The 17,193-nt window shown below is 37.3% G+C and overlaps 1 protein-coding gene across 13 annotated transcripts in view; it reads left to right on the forward strand.

Moving 5' to 3' along the window:
• Positions 1 to 17,193, forward strand: part of GTDC1 (glycosyltransferase like domain containing 1) — a 421,645-nt gene that overhangs the window by 378,878 nt on the left and 25,574 nt on the right. The window lies entirely within an intron of this gene.

Consider the following 17,193-nt stretch of genomic DNA (forward strand, 5'->3'; position numbering starts at 1 on the left):
GAATCTATAAATTACCTTGGGCAGTATGGCCATTTTCACGATATTGATTCTTCCAACCCATGAGCATGGAATGTTCTTCCATTGGTTTGTATCCTCTTTTATTTCATTGAGCAGTGGTTTGTAGTTCTCCTTGAAGAGGTCCTTCACGTCCCTTGTAGGTTGGATTCCTAGGTATTTTATTCTCTTTGAAGCAATTGTGAATGGGAGTTCACTCATGATTTGGCTCTCTGTTTGTCTGTGATTGGTGTACAAGAATGCTTGTGATTTTTGTACGTTGATTTTGTATCCTGAGACTTTGCTGAAGTTGCTAATCAGCTTAAGGAGATTTGGGGCGGAGACGATGGGGTTTTCTAGATATACAATCATGTCATCTGCAAACAGGGACAGTTTGACTTCCTCTTTTCCTAATTGAATACCCTTTATTTCCTTCTCCTGCCTGATTGCTCTGGCCAGAACTTCCAGCACTATGTTGAATAGGAGTGGTGAGAGAGGGCATCCCTGTCTTGTGCCAGTTTTCAAAGGGAATGCTTCCAGTTTTTGCCCATTCAGTATGATATTGGCTGTGGGTTTGTCATAGATAGCTCTTATTATTTTGAGATATGTCCCATCAGTACCTAATTTATTGAGAGTTTTTAGCATGAAGGGTTGTTGAATTTTGTCAAAGGCCTTTTCTGCATCTATTGAGATAATCATGTGGTTTTTGTCTTTGGTTCTGTTTATATGCTGGATTACATTTATTGATTTGCATATGCTGAACCAGCCTTGCATCCCAGGGATGAAGCCCACTTGATCATGGTGTATAAGCTTTTTGATGTGCTGCTGGGTTCGGTTTGCCAGTATTTTAAGCAATGGCAACAAAAGCCAAAATTGACAAATGGGATCTAATTAAACTAAAGAGCTTCTGCACAGCAAAAGAAACTACCATCAGAGTGAACAGGCAACCTACAAATGGGAGAAAATTTTTGCAACCTACTCATCTGACAAAGGGCTAATATCCAGAATCTACAATGAATTCAAACAAATTTACAAGAAAAAAACAAACAACCCCGTCAAAAAGTGGGCAAAGGACATGAACAGACACTTCTCAAAAGAAGACATTTATGCAGCCAAAAAACACATGAAAAAATGCTCATCATCACTGGCCATCAGAGAAATGCAAATCAAAACCACAATGAGATACCATCTCACACCACTTAGAATGGCCATCATTAAAAAGTCAGGAAACAACAGGTGCTGGAGAGGATGTGGAGAAATAGGAACACTTTTACACTGTTGGTGGGACTGTAAACTAGTTCAACCATTGTGGAAGTCAGTGTGGCGATTCCTCAGGGATCTAGAACTAGAAATACCATTGGACCCAGCCATCCCATTACTGGGTATATACCCAGAGGATTATAAATCATGCTACTATAAAGACACATGCACATGTATGTTTATTGCGGCACTATTCACAATAGCAAAGAGTTGGAACCAACCCAAATGTCCAACAACGATAGACTGGATTAAGAAAATGTGGCACATATACACCATGGAATACTATGCAGTCATAAAAAATGATGAGTTCATGTCCTTTGTAGGGACATGGATGAAACTGGAAAACATCATTCTCATTAAACTATCGCAAGGACAAAAAACCAAACACCGCATGTTCTCACTCATAGGTGGGAATTGAACAATGAGAACTCATGGACACAGGAAGGGGAACATCACACTCTGGGGACTGTTGTGGGGTGGGGGGAGGGGGGAGGGACAGCATTAGGAGATATACCTAATGCTAAATGACGAGTTAATGGGTGCAGCAAAACAACATGGCACATGGATACATATGTAACAAACCTGCACATTGTACACATGTACCCTAAAACCTAAAGTATAATAATAAAAAATAAATTAATTAATTAACTAATTAATTAATTAAAATAAGATAAAATAAAACAAGGGACAACTTCAAAAAAAAAATAAATGTGTAACTTGTTGCAGACCTAATCCTCATTTTAAGAACCAGCCTTCAACAAATGTGAAATGGATAAGTTTTTCCATAGCAGGCACTGCCCAGTTGCACTTTTATTTGTTATTTACCCTCTTTTTGGTGTGAGCTTTTACCTCTAGCCCAGGTGCCCAAAACTTCCTTTTTTGATATTTCACACAATTCTTACCCTCCATATACACTTATCGCATTGCAAAATTTTCCCGTCCTGATCTTCCTTTAACCATCTGAACTTACATTCTCTTAGTGGTCTGTTAATTAGTTCCAAAAGAATAGGAGATACACACATACATTTGTATATTTTTAGATTAAAGCACAGTAACATGTAAATTTTTGCTAATATCTTAATGTGTTATGTCCCCAAGGGTTTATACATTTTGAAAGAGGTCCTGCTTTTCCAAAATGAAACCCAAAAAGGGAATTTTCACTTATCCATCTAACCATCTATCCATCAAATAATACTTAGGATGAACCTGCTTTGAACTAAGTACTTTGCTAAGATGGTACTACTTATACCTAGAAAAGGCTCCAGCCTGAAAGAATTTCACACATTGTAAATAGTAATAGATGTGATTTGGTGAACAATTGACTTTCCTTAGCTCTAACATCATAGAAGGTGGTGGAAGAGAGGGGCAGCCTCTCTCCTTGATTGGAATTTAGATTCCTTGAGGGGAGTGTCTCCTGTTCTCATTAATTATGAATGTATTCCAATATCTTGTACAAAGTCTGTCTGGCACATGAAGTACTCAGCTCTCCTCCATCGAATGAATTCCTGACTTCAGGTAAGAATATATTTTTTTGAGGCCAAAAGCTCTGATGAGGTAAGAGAGTTTTCTGTTGTCCCGAATTTTTACATTTTAAATAATACACTGTAAAAAATAATTCCAATTAAATGGACCCTTGAGCTATACCACAATGTTTTGTTAGAGATTGTTTTGAATATAAAGTTGGTCTGCCTGGCATCCTTCCTAAAGGTAATTGATACTCAAGTAAAGAGGAGACCCCTTAAAACCTCTAGTTGGTGTGGATTCACTACTGAGAACCCAAGTAGCAGATGAAAACACTCAATACAAGGCATTTATTATTTACTGGTACTATAAATGCAACAAAGATATTAAACTACTAATTTCTTTAGTTTAAATGGTTAAAATTGTACCTCATTTAAATACTTCCCAAATCTAAAATGTACTAACATATGCACTAGCTTTTAAGTTTAAATAACTTTTTAAAAATATTAAAACTATAAAGATGTAAAGGAAAAGTAGAATAAATACTGAAGAAACTCTATGCTTAAAAAATGAACAATTAATTTCTTAGTTCTGCTCCTTAAATACATACTGCTCTCTATAGTATATGTGAGCATTTTGCTAAAGCAAATAGCATTGTAAATTAATATAATATACACATGATACTGAATCTTGGAATAAAGTTTCTCATTTAGAAAGCATGATACAGTTTCCATTTTTAAAAAAGAAAATATATTGTCATGAAATTTGAGTTAAACCCTTCTGGTTTCTAAAACCTTTTAAAAGGTTACTTTTATTTTAAGATTTATATGGGAAATTCAACTTCCAGTGCCACTTTATTCCATGAACATGAGTGAACTGCATAGTCAGAAGAAAATTATTTCTTGTACCAGCCAATGTACTTATGTAATCCTCCTGGAAAATATGATTATTACTTCTTGCAAAAAAATGGCTTCTCTTACTGATTGTTTCCTTAGTACTTCATGCTCTGTTCCTCAAGACTGAAACAGGTGAAGTGGGAGAGTTCCCTTGACCCTTTTGCGGGACTTGCAACAGGGCTGGCTCATTTACTCAGCCACTGTGCTCAGTCCCTTATGGGAGGGAGCACACAAGCCAGGGGGTGTGGGAACTGGAGTGAATGAACACTGGAACCAGCCGGTTGCTTCTCTCTTGCGGAGACAGGCTCTGTTCAGGCCCCACGGCAGCATCCAAGCATGTTACAATGCTCTTTTAGCTCTGCTGTCAAGGAGGAGGTGTCTGTGACCCCCAGAGCGCCAGAGGGTGTGTGTTATAATCAGTGCTCTTTTAGCATTTGCCATCTGCAGATGGCTAAGGTTAACCAGCTCAATAGAGGGTCAGGGTGACAGCCTTTTACACCCTGCCCTCTTGGTACCCAAGTTCTTGTCCAGCGTCCAGGAAGAATCAGGTAACGTGAATGAATTAAAGGGTGGTAAATGTGGAGGACTTTATTGAGTTGTGGAAGTGGCTCTCAGTGGGAAGGGGAGCTGGAAAGTGGGTGGAAAAGGAAGGTAATCTCTCCCTGGAGCTCAGCCATCCCCAGCCAAACTCCTCTCTGACCATAGTCTCCAACCTCCAGCTGCTGCTTCTCCTCTCGATGTTCAGACACTTCTCCCTTTGTGTGTGTGTATGTGTGTGTGTGTGTGTGTGTCCACTGAGTTTAGGGTCTGGGGTTCTTATGAGCACAGGATAGGAAGCAGGGTGAGCCAAAAGGCAACATTCAGGTGGGAAAACAGGGATAGTTCTCACTTTGAGCCACAGGTCCAGGCTTGAGGGTGGAGCCCTTGCCAGGGACACCATCCTATTCTACCCAGTATTTCCCTGCCTCCTGTCCATATCACAGGCACAGGGAAACTCTTAGCACCAGCAACCTGCAATCCCTGTGGATTCTCTGCTAAGGAAGGATTTTTGGTCTTGCACTCAAGGAGTACCCTTCCCCTTAGAGAACCATCTGCTGGCCTTCTCTGAAAATCTAAGGGTATCCTCTCTCCACTTCCACCTGCACATCTATTTGGTCTTCATTATCTTTGGCAGCTTTTTCACCTCTTATGTGATTTAGGGTTTTTGATATCTTAGTGTTCTGAAAGATGATGTTTGTACTTCTATTGCTAGTTTTTGTTGCTTCGAGGTAACTCCTAAGAGAAGGGGAAAATAACAGTTTACTCCCCCAATTTCAGTTGTCACTTTTCTATGAAGGTGACTTGGTACAATGTTATAAACATCATGAGAAGGAATGATGAACATCCTTATCAGGAAAAGAAAGACATATTTGGTGGTAATTAGCAGTTGGGTCAAGGATTGATGATCGATATGAGGGTGACTGCATTAATCGTGGCTTGGTGGCTGGATTAATGGTGGCATTTGACAAGATTAGAGGTGTAATCCTGAGAAGAAAAACTCAGTTATGGACATATATATGTTTTTACACAAATAAAAGTTTTGCTGTAAATGATATTTGTAACTGTGTTATAAATAAAAATGGCGGTTTACTGAGTGCTCACTATGTAATTTGCATATGTAACTCTTGATACTTTAGATGCCAGTATGTATAATTCAAGGTAAACATTAAAACCTCGGCTGGGCGTGGTGGCTCACGCCTGTAATCCCAGCACTTTGGGAGGCTGAGGCGGGCGGATCATGAGGTCAGGAGATCCAGACCATCATGGCTAACACGGTGAAACCCCGTCTCTAGTAAGAATACAAAAAATTAGCTGGGCATGGTGGCGGGCACCTGTAGTCCCAGGTACTCGGGAGGCTGAGGCAGGAGAATGGCGTGAACCTGGGAGGCAAAGCTTGCAGTGAGCTGAGATCACGCCACTGCACTCCAGCCTGGGTAACAGAGCGAGACTCTCTGTCTCAAAAAAAAAAAAAAAAAACCTCAGAAATGACACATTTCAGTTTATTATAGATAACTGATTATAAAGTATAGTAAACTTTACTTTTTAACCAGTTATCATTGCTATAAAACTCACTAGAAGATTCTTAAATTTCTAATTCAGTAAATGAAGAATAAAATAACAATTATGATAATAATAATAATAACAGCCTTTCTTTATTGTGTATTTACTGTTTGCCTGGCACTGCAAATTGTTTCACATACATCATTTCACTTAATCCCCTCAACTGTTCCTTGAACTGAGTGTTATTAGATTGCTACAGATGAGGAAATTAAGTCTCAGACTGATTTGGTAGTTTCCCCTCGAGTACAGATACTAAATATGAGAACTAGGATTTGAACCCTCTGTCAACTAAGTTTATTGTTCATGTAAGCTATTTTACTTCAATTATTCTGATTAAAAAATATACATTTAAAATTGTAGTCATATGTGAATTTATTATTGGTTTTGAATAGCTTCTTTTCTACCTGTTGGTTTACATCCATCTCTAAAGCAAGCCAACTTGTTAAAATGATCTCTCACTCTAGTAATTGGTTATTCTCTATTATCTATTCTTTTTTTTTTTTTTTTTTTTGAGACAGAGTCTTACTCAGCCCCGCAGGCTGGAGTGCACTGGCATGATCTCAGCTCACTGCAACCTCTGCCACATGGGTTCAAGCAATTCTCCTGAGTCAGCCTCCTGAGTAGCTGGGATTACAGGAGCATAACATCATGCCCAGCTAATTTTTGTATTTTTAGAGGAAAGGGCGTTTCACCATGTTGGCCAGGCTGGTCTCGAACTCGTGACCTCAAGTAATCCACCTGCCTCAGCCTCCCAAAGTATTGGGATTATAGGCCACCGCACCCAGCCTCTGTTACCTGTTCCTTTCTTTGCTATAAATAAATTGTTCTGGCGGCCAGGCGCGGTGGCTCGTGCCTATAGTCCCAGCACTTTGGGAGACCAAGGCAGGTGGATCACCTGAGATGGTCAGAAGTTCGAAACCAGCCTGGCCAACATGGTGAAACCCCGTCTCTACTAAAAATACAAAAAATTAGCTGGGCGTGGTGGTGCATGCCTGTAATCCCAGATACTTGGGAGGCTGAGACAGGAGAATTGCTTGAACCTGGGAGGCAGAGGTTGCAGTGAGCTGAGATGACGCCATTGCACTGCAGTCTGGGCAGCAAGAGTGAAACACTTTCTCAAAAATAAAAAGAAAGAAAGAAAAAAGAAAAGAAATTGTTCTGATACTCACTAGCAGTGAGTATATTTAATTAATTCTTTGTTTCATGAGGCTTCGCATTCTGGAGAATCTTTTCTCGAGCAGTATAGTTAATTTATAGCACGTGATGTTATTAGAATATTCAGAATCCCTTATTCTTTTCCATGCAAGTATTTAGTCTACCTTCAGAACCTAATGTGATTAGTTCTTAATAACCTGAAATAAGGAGCCACAAAAAAACTGGAGTAACAAGGTTTGGGGCTGAACTTTTTCTTTTTGGTATCATGAAAGGGACTAAGTAGAGTAATAGAGATTTATCCCATTTGTAAGAATACAGAAGAGAGGAGATATGCAATTAATTCTGTTTATAAAATGAAAAAAAAATACAACATATGTAGCAACAAGAACATGTCATTCTGAGCAGGTCTTGATAGAACAGACATTCCATATTGTGTTCACCCTTGTCCACAATCATTTGCCATGACAATCTGGTATACTTAGCAGTTGCTGCTGACTAAGGGAGACTATCTCTTCTATGAGATCTCTGTGTCAGCTAAAAAACACAGCAGTCTCATATGGGTCTAGAAACAAGACATAAAACATAAACAGAATTTCAGCATTTTTCTTTACATTGGAGGGATTTCTTATTAATCACTTTGTCCATTTCTATTTTAACATTTTTAAAATCAGAAACAAGTTTTGGAATGGGTTTTTCTCCTCAAATTAAGATTCTTTCCCATCTGATTGAAGACCTTGTCATTTCTAGACATGACAAAATATCCACAACTGAATATGAAAACCTGTTATTAAGAACTGAAATGCATTTTGATGAACGGCATCTAATAATTCCAAACCATGTTTAATTCTCCATTTAAGAAAAAAAAAGCATGGTTCTTCATGTCATTTCATAGACCTATCCTACCATAGTTTTAAAAATATAAATGTGTCTATTCAGCTATCATTCATTCATTCATTCTAAAGCCGTATTTTGAATACCTGCCAACTTCTGGAGTCAAAGGGTTTCTCTGATGTGTCGGTCTTTCAGACTAATTATAAGGAGACAGCATACAAATAAATATGAAATAATATACAAGAACACATTCATGAAATCATCAGTAGTATATGAATGTTAGTGCAGGAGTAAATCAGAGTGATACGGGATTTCTCAGGGATGACTGCAAGTAACAAATTTAAGTAGTGGACAAGGAGTGGCAGAGAAGAAAAGAGAATGTGTTTCAAACACAAGAATTGTGGGCAAAGGAGCATGGGGTTGCAAACAGCACAGAGGGAGAGGATGAGAATGATGGAAATACTTCAAGTTGGATAGGGCAGCTTAATTTCACTTTAATGGTTTCTAGTGAGTGCATAGTTAGAGATATTGAAGGAAAATCTTGTTGGAAAGGATAATGTAACGGTCTTTTGGAAACTGGATTGGCAGAGGGAGTCGTAAGCTCAGCGATGTTAGGGTATGAGGTGAAAACATTGTACTATAAAAATGGAGTTGAGCAAACCTCAAATTATTTATGAAAGAAGAAATGGCTAGGTTGGTAATAAGTTGATTAGGGACAGCAGTTTAGTTTTTAAGTGTTATAAATGAGTTGTCATTGACATCAAGTGAAGATTCTCTATATTCATCTGGTTACATAAATAGCAAAATACACACAGGAGGAAGGAATACAAAGATGAGACTCGATCTAGATTTAGAGTCAATTCAATTTACTAACTTTTTAGACTATGTGATAGACAGGGGAACCAGAGGTTAAACAACAACATGACCTCTGCCCTTGAGAAACTTACAGTGTAACAGACATGAGTAGGTCAAACTTTAAAAATGGGTTAGTTCCAAGAGATCATGTCCTTTGCATGGACGTGGATGGAGCTGGAGGCCATTTTCCTCAGCAAACTAGGGCAGGAATAGAAAACCAGACATTGCATGTTCTCACTAACAAGTGAGAGCTGAACAAGGAGAATACATGGACACATGGGGGGAAACAACGCACACTGGGGCCTGTCAGAGGGTTGGTGGGGGAGGAGGGAGAGCATCAGGTAGAACAGCTAATGGATGCTGGGATTAATACCTAGGTGATGGGATGATCTGTGCAGCAGAACACCATGGCACACGTTAACCTATGTGACAAACCTGCACATCCTGCATACGTACCCCTGAGCTTAAATTTAGAAAACAAAACACCTTGTTTTGCTGAAAAAAAAAAAAAAAGAAAATGGATTAGTTGCAGAGGAGGATGAACATGATAGGAATGGAAAAAAGAGGCCTCGCTAAGAGATTTGGAATGGCTATATTTATTAGATAACAGGAAAAACAGAAACTCCAGAAAAGAGAAATCTGAATGTTACAGAAAGAGCTAGATGTCACTTTCAGTATTGTTTGAAACATCAAAAAATTGGAAACAATTTAAATGTCCGTTAGTAGGATAATTACTTTATATAAAAACTATGAAATGTGTTAGAACTATTTTAAAATGAGATATCTATATGTGCTGATGTAGATAGATGTTCTGTTATATATTTGGTGAAAATGCAATTTACATGACTGACATTGATCTCGTTTATAAAATGAGGAAGGTATTGTAAAAATATGCTTATACAAATCTATATGTTTGCATATGCATAGAAATAGGTCTGGAAGCCTACTCACCAAACAGTAGTTGGCAGTGGTTACACTTGAGTGGGATCAGGCAGGGTGAGGAGTGAGAGCTTTGAGTGCTTACTTCATGTATTTCTCAATTATTTGGATTTTATTACAATGGACATGCATTTTGTTAAAATTGAAATATTTATTAAATAATTATAAATTCACATGCAGCTGTAAAAATAAGAGAGTCCCCTCTGGTACTCTGATAATACAGATATTGGGTCTTCTGTTTTTATCCCATAGGTCCCTGAAGTTTGGTTCTTTTTTTTTTTTTTAAGTCTGTTTTCTTTCTGTTGTTCACATTGTATAAATTCTATTACTCTCAAGATCACTGATTCTATCCTCTATAATCCTTTCTCTACCACTGAGCCCATCCAGTGAGGGTTTTGCTTTTTTTTTTAATTATGTTACGTTACTGTATTTTTCAGTGCTATGATTTCCATGTAATAGTTGCTGAGATTGAACACTTTAGAACATGGTTGTAAGCTCCCTGGTTGTCAGAGTAAAGCAGGAAATAAGAATTATACATCTTCCTATCCAAGAGGTAGAAATACAACAATTCTTGCAAACGTCAAAGACTTTCTTAAACGGGACCTTGGGGAAATTTCTAACTAGAGGAGGTGGACTGGACTGCTGGGGCAGCTCTCAGGATAACTAGTAAGCAGTTTTGAATATATTTCCTACATGTTTCTTGGAGGAAAACAGTGTTGAATCCAAAAGAAAATCCAAATGATTAGTCAGTTTGAATTTACAGCCCCAATTACCACATTTGACAAGGAGAAACTTGATTACAGAAAATGGAAAGACTTAGTAATGAACTGGAGAGAGGAAAGTTTAGTTCCATAGAGTCTCCCCAGTCTGAGAGGAAGTCATTACATATACATTGTGCTGTTTTTAAATTATGTGGGATGGTGACTGCTGCTTAAGTAACATCCCAGGAGTAGGGAAGACTCAGTTCGTCTTAAGACACTTCATGGCCCACCAGTTCTTTGAGGCATGGGTTTCTACAGGCTTACTGGCCAGAGTTGCAGAGAAAGGGAATTCATTGGCAAGTTAGACAGCTGAATAAAAATGACTGCATACAATATCCAGTGAGACTGGAAATCACTGCTGAAAAGAAACAACCTGGGGAGTCTAAGCTTTTAGCAGTAGAGGGATATAGAAGAAATGTGTTGTGGAGTGGACCTAGTGGGAAAAATGATTTATTGAATATGGTTCTCACTGGGTGGCCTTCAGGATGGAATGAGTGGGAAGATTTAACTGGGGAAAAGGTCATTAGGTTGTCATTGTAATACAGTATTTGGAAACCAAGCAAGGATCATTTCTAAGCAAACAGATTACAGTCGGTGTCAAAAGTAGGAGAGAGCGTTAACAAGCATGAGAATGAAGCAGGGCAAAGGTGGGAATTGGTTTTATTAGAGAGCACTTTCATCCAAGAAAATGAGAATGGGAATAGCAAAGCTATAAAGACAACCCAGGAGATGAGGAAAGAGGAACATAGCTAAGGTGAAATGATTTGTGAAAAGTCACCCAGAAACAGTATATTATTGAAAACCTTCTTGTCGATAAGTATTATCAGGTAAAGGGGTATTTTGAAGATGCCAAATACATGAATGGCAAATTGTGAAGTAAGAGTAGGATCACAGACTTTAGGAAGGAAACTGAATATGAGAAAAAAGCAAAATGGAAGATCTTAGAGTGCTCATGGACTTTGAATTTTGAAAGACACCTCTCGTTCTATGAAAAAGTTGAGAGTATGAATATGCAGATGGCATGAAACTCTGATACATATAGAATTTAATTTTTTTATAATTTCTGTATAATGGCCCATTTCAATATGATGATAGAAATCTCAAGCAGTTCAAGTTCTCCGTCTTCCATTTTCCTGGTCCCCACTCCTCATGGGCCATTGCTGATGGATCCCTTGCTTCTGTCTGTCTGCCTACAGCTCTGTGATCCTTCCATGACACTCACAGAAGCCACACTTACACTTAATTTATGCCCACCATGGCTCAGGAATCTCTTGAGGCTGTTTCCAGTACTGTCTGCCTAGTGACATAGACTCAGACATTCACTCTCTGGAGTCGTGCTTCTTTCTCCAGAACCATAGTGCATGGCCTCTGGGACTCTCAGAGCTCTGTTCTCCTCCACTCTTCTCCATCAGTCCCTTGTGTCTGGAAGCGGAGTGGAGACACGGTGTAGGAGGGTGCATGCTACATTCTCATAGTGTTTTGCCTACTTATTGTACCTGTTTGAAGGGGTTTTAGCTTCTGTAAACACCCAAGAAGACTGCTCCTTTTTTTGGTTGAGGGACTTCCTCCCCCTCTCCTCCAGCCCATGTCTTTCCTGAAGCAATGAAAATAGAACATCTTACCATCTTGAATGTCTGGATTCATGGGAGTAGACTTGGAATAAATTGATTAAAATTTATAACAATAAAATAACTACAAATACAAAAGATGGAGAGAATGACAGCATATTGTATTCAGGGTGCCAGACATTTCTTCATTCCTCACAACAGACTCTTTAAATGTAGTTATTGTTATCCCATTTTAAGGATGAAGAAACTGAGGTTGCACACGGTTATGTAATGTATCTGCTGGTCTTACCAGCCTACTGCTAGACAGAAGCAGAGCCAGTTCTTTCTGGACTGTCCTTTCCACCCTCCCTCAAAAAGCAAAGTTAAAGGGTGGAATGCAATGTGAACAATTGGCAGAAAGCCACATGGATGTTGTTGGTCTTTGTCAGCTCTAAGTAAATGATGGTGAGGAGCACCTGTAGGGTTAGAGAAAGCACTGGTAGTAGCCAAAAGAGGGAAAACAAGAGCAGAAGCAAAACAGACAGAGAAGTTGAGGATTCAGTGGCTAATGAGACTACTGTCTGAATTAACGTTCAAAGCACTATGACACACCATGTGGGAAGTAGAAGCTGCAGGCGTGGAGGGAAACCAAAGCTGATCCCTGGTGCGTCAGGCATGCAGAGAGGAGTGAAGAGTGTGTGGCCCTCGAAAGCATAGTGGAGAAGTCGGTAATTCTAACAGCTAGCACAGGGTGGTAAATAGAAGCCTCATGTTTTTGAATAAGGAACACATCACTGGATTTGGGAGTGAAGTGCTATTTCATAATGGGAAGTAAAGATGAAGGTTAGCAGAATATCAGAAAGGTGAAGAAATTTGATACCATTGTTTTGGAGAGACCATAATTGCATATTGCTTCTCCATATCCTTATTGCCATCTATTATCCAATGAGTTTGAACCTCAAGTAACAAACTAAAGAATGTTTATGATTTAATGATCTGGAAATGTTACTATGGGCTGAAGGCACCAACTCTGTTTTTCCTCTGATTATATATGGGAAGGAAAAAAAAAAAGTCAAAAACTGCCTAAAATAAAATGACTTCATAGTGATTAGATGTAATTTCAGATGCAGACCCAGTCTCTTCTGTGTGCTCTTGAAGGAATAGTTATATTTGTATGACCACTTGGTTGAGAGGCTTAAGATTATGATCAGGTGCTTAACATGGAATCTGGAATGTAACAGGAGCTCTATAAATGAAACTCGCCTTTCCTACACCTTTATTTATTCAACAAATATTTATAGAGGAGCTAATTTTATGCCACAGATAATGTGTTAGGATAGGCCACATTGTGCTGCAGTAATGAAGACACTCCCCCACCCCAAATCTCAGTTGCTTAAATCCAACCAAACTATTATTTCTCTCACCTACTCAAAGTCTGCTGCATGTTTAGGTGGCTTTACAGGGCAACTCTCCTCCATGTGGCAACCCAGACTGCATCACTCTTTAAAATTAATCCTCTTAACACAAGACGTCTTAAGGTCCACCACAGCAGAGAAAGATGTAGCCAGAACTGCTCTTAGATACTTTTGTCTGAAAGTGGCATACATAAATCCATTGGCCAGAAGTAGTCCAATGTCCTTATACTACTGGAAGAAGATGAAGATGGAGTCTTCTGTGTGCTCAGAAAGAGAGAATGAGTGGATACTGATGAACACAAGTATTATCTACCACTACTTAGCTAGGTACTGGGTCCTTAGTAGTAAACAAACCAAGTAACATTTATCCTTTCCTGTTGGAGCTCTCAAGCCAGAGTGACATGCTCCTGGGAACACTATAGCATTCACAAAGAACCAGTGTTCTGCCCAAGCAAGGGAAGAAACTAAAGAGATTGTATTCAATAAGTATAAAGTTATGTGGAAAAATAGGAAAGGATAACAGTTCAGTGTAAGTGACAAGTACGGAGATCTTAGAAATCCTCAATAAATATTTACTGAATGAATGTTACGTGACGAATAAGAAGAAATTTAGCTCTAAGAAACTAAACTGGAAAGGCAACAGAGAGAGAGAACAGATATAGGAATAAAAAACACATGGAAACAGTTTATGCTTTTCAAATGTTCTGAATAATATTTGGGAATAAAAGCTGTTCTTGCTGTATCTACTGCTTCCAGTAAGCTTGAAATATTTCTGCGCTGGTCTCTTCTGCCATAGTGGTGGTGCGGAGGAATGAATTCCCAGCCAGACTGTTTCATTCTTACCTACGCAAGAGTATGGAAATTGTTGGGAAGCTTGGACCCTGACTTATCTTCTGGAGTATTTTGTGAAGACTTAAGTTGTCTTGACTGGCAGCTGTCAAATGTATAGGGATTATAGGAAAGGAGGAATTATGCTGCTGTAAATACTGAAAATGTTACAGAGCTAAGCAAAAAATCTAGTAATTTTATGGTGGAATATTAGTGATGGACAATTTCTTAAAAGCATTAAAATGATTTCTATAAAAATGTTTATTAAAGAAATAATAGAAAACATGCAAAAAAGAAACATAACAACCCCTAAAGATAATTTCCATTAACTTTTTCTATACCTATCCCAAACTTTCCTAGACATACACATTCATTTGTCTTAGAAAAACAGATCACACAGATCATGCCACTGTGTCATCTCTACTTTACAGTATTTCTTGAATATTTTTCTACTTCAAGAAGTATATTTATGCAACATTTTTTAATGGCTGCATGGTATTACATCATATATGTGTGTCAAAATACATTTACTTATCATTCCATTAGGTCATTTACAGATGGTTGCCATTATAAACAATGCTGCTATGAACATACTGTAGCTGAATTTCTGTGCACATCTTTAATTATTTTATAGAATAACTTTCCTAAATTGCAACTACTTGGGTAAAAGTTATTTATATTTTAAGGCTTATTATTTACATTATCAAATTGCCCTTTAAAAGATTGTTTCAATTTATATTCCTACTAGCAGTGGATGAGAATAAGAGTGTTTAGGAGCCCATAAATCTACAGATATGGTTGTAGCGAATGGGGCATACTATTGACGTATGTTTAATATTGATAGCTGTTAGCAGGAAGGGGCACTCAGTATATTATCTTTAAATCCTACATTCTATGTATTTAATGCTTTATTTTAAAATCATATGTATGAGAGTTTCACATTAAATTTTCTAGAAAGGAATTTAAGACAAATTCACATAGTATGCTAAATGGGTGCATTAATGTCATAGGCTCTGGGGTAAAATCTATGGATGATCCATTAGATAGCTAGAATGAGTTCTTTACTAAACAAAATATATTGAGCTCTGCCATTGAATATCATCTGTGCCTTGATATATGGCTGTAGCCAAATATTTGTGTACATCTTTAATAATTGAATATTAGGCAATTTCTCGTTTTTCTAAAAAGAAAACCCCAAATTTTTTTCAACTAAATTGATTATATTAAAGTTTGCATAACATAGATGAAATAAACTTGTATATTTATAATATGTAATTTAGTAATTTAGACATATATAATACTTTAAATGCATACTGTAAGTAAGAATTTTTAGAAGTGTTGCTCTTTTCCCACTCTTACATTTCATGAAGGAGTTTTGGTCCAATTCCCCCTTCCATGCATTCTTGACTTCATAATGGTGGCACCTCTTCAGGCAGCTGGCCTGTTTTCACCACCTGTCATCTGGAATTGAGTCTGAGTAGCTTGGGGTACAGGACTTTGTGAAACTGTGTATGATGGAAATCTTTTCCCCAACTATAAAAAAAGAAAAAAAATACCCACTTACTACTTATCTCCAGTAACCACTTAACTGTTACTTTTTTTAGTGGTCTTTAAAATACTTATTTTCAGCAACATCCAGCACTTTTTTTAGTGATCTTTAAAATACTTGTTTTCAGCAACATCCAGCACTTAGAATTGTTAGGTCATGTCTCCTAAAATAATTACCAACTCAATGTTAAATTCCTTTGCTTCTGTTTTTACCAGTCCCATCAAGTGAATGATTGCTAAAACCATCCAAAACTCTCATCAGTTGTTTCAGGCTAATCCATGTTCCCTAAACAGTACTTTGTTTAAAATAAAATAATTGAGAGAGTGCCTGGTATTATGAGAGACTTTATAAGGACTTTAGTATAAAATACCTCTTTTTCTGAGGGATAACTTTGGGAATGAAAAAATCTCACCTTGCATTTGGCCATATATTACAGTTTAAACAAAAAGAGGGGATTCACACAAATCTCTTTTGTGTTCTTATGCAGAGTAACTATTGAATATGAAAGCTTTTGTACACCTATAGGAAATAGCTAAAGAATACAGCAGGATTGTAATGCATTTATCTTGTATAAAAACACTGAAAATTGAGGTTTATAAAGCCTGCTGCTTTGAAAATATTCACATTGGAATCTTGTAAGAACTACAGCTCTACCCGATTAAACCTCCTCCCAACTCCAAACTTCATCTACTTTTACTTTATACCAAAAATAAAAATAAAAATAAAGCAGCCATATTTAAAATATAAGATCTCTTAGGTATCCATAGCCAAAATTTTGGAACTCAAAATGAAAAATTTAGAGAACTGAATAGCTAGATTTCCCTCTGGTGATACTACCATTTTAAGATGTATTATATAGTTTCCAATCTTTTCATCTAAGTATTTCCTAGAGAATCAGACTAAAAGAACATTGTATAGATTAGGTGGCAGCAATTTGATTGATATGGCTGAAGACGGCGTATGGCATATTCTTTACTTTCAAACTGTTTCGAGTCTTTGTTCTTGCCCGTAGCAGTAATACCTATGAGAACTATCCAGAAACTTCCCAATGGTACATGTATGTAAAACACATCATCTTAAAAAGCAATGAGCATTTCACCATTGCATTCTTTATTATTTGAACTAAATCAAACTGAGAGATATAGAACTTAAATGGTTATAGAACTCTAATTCTATAAGATATTACAATTTCATAAGATTATAAATGCTGTTTTAAAATGTTAATTAGAAGATACATTTGTTTTAATTCATGATACTGAAAATATTGACTGAATTGTGAATTGACACATTTAGGGTTGCAGATGTCATTTTTCATGAGATTTCCTGAATGATGTAATTTTCATATTTCATATAGCAGTTTGATCAATTTACAGATTTATTTTACATAATTAGTAAATGAAGAATTCGATTGCTGATATATAACTGTTTTTCCATAATGTAAAAAAGAAGCTAAAATTCTGAATTATAAATAAAAACCAAATATTTTGAAGACATCTGGTCCACATCTGTCTGAAATAAGATAATTTAAAACAGTGTAATTAAATGCAAGAAATACTGAAATATTCACACCTTAGGATGTTAAAAAAAACTCATTTCATTTTG

This window comes from Hylobates moloch, unplaced genomic scaffold, assembly GCF_009828535.3.
Source record: "Hylobates moloch isolate HMO894 unplaced genomic scaffold, HMol_V3 SCAFFOLD_24, whole genome shotgun sequence".
Lineage (NCBI taxonomy): Eukaryota > Metazoa > Chordata > Mammalia > Primates > Hylobatidae > Hylobates > Hylobates moloch.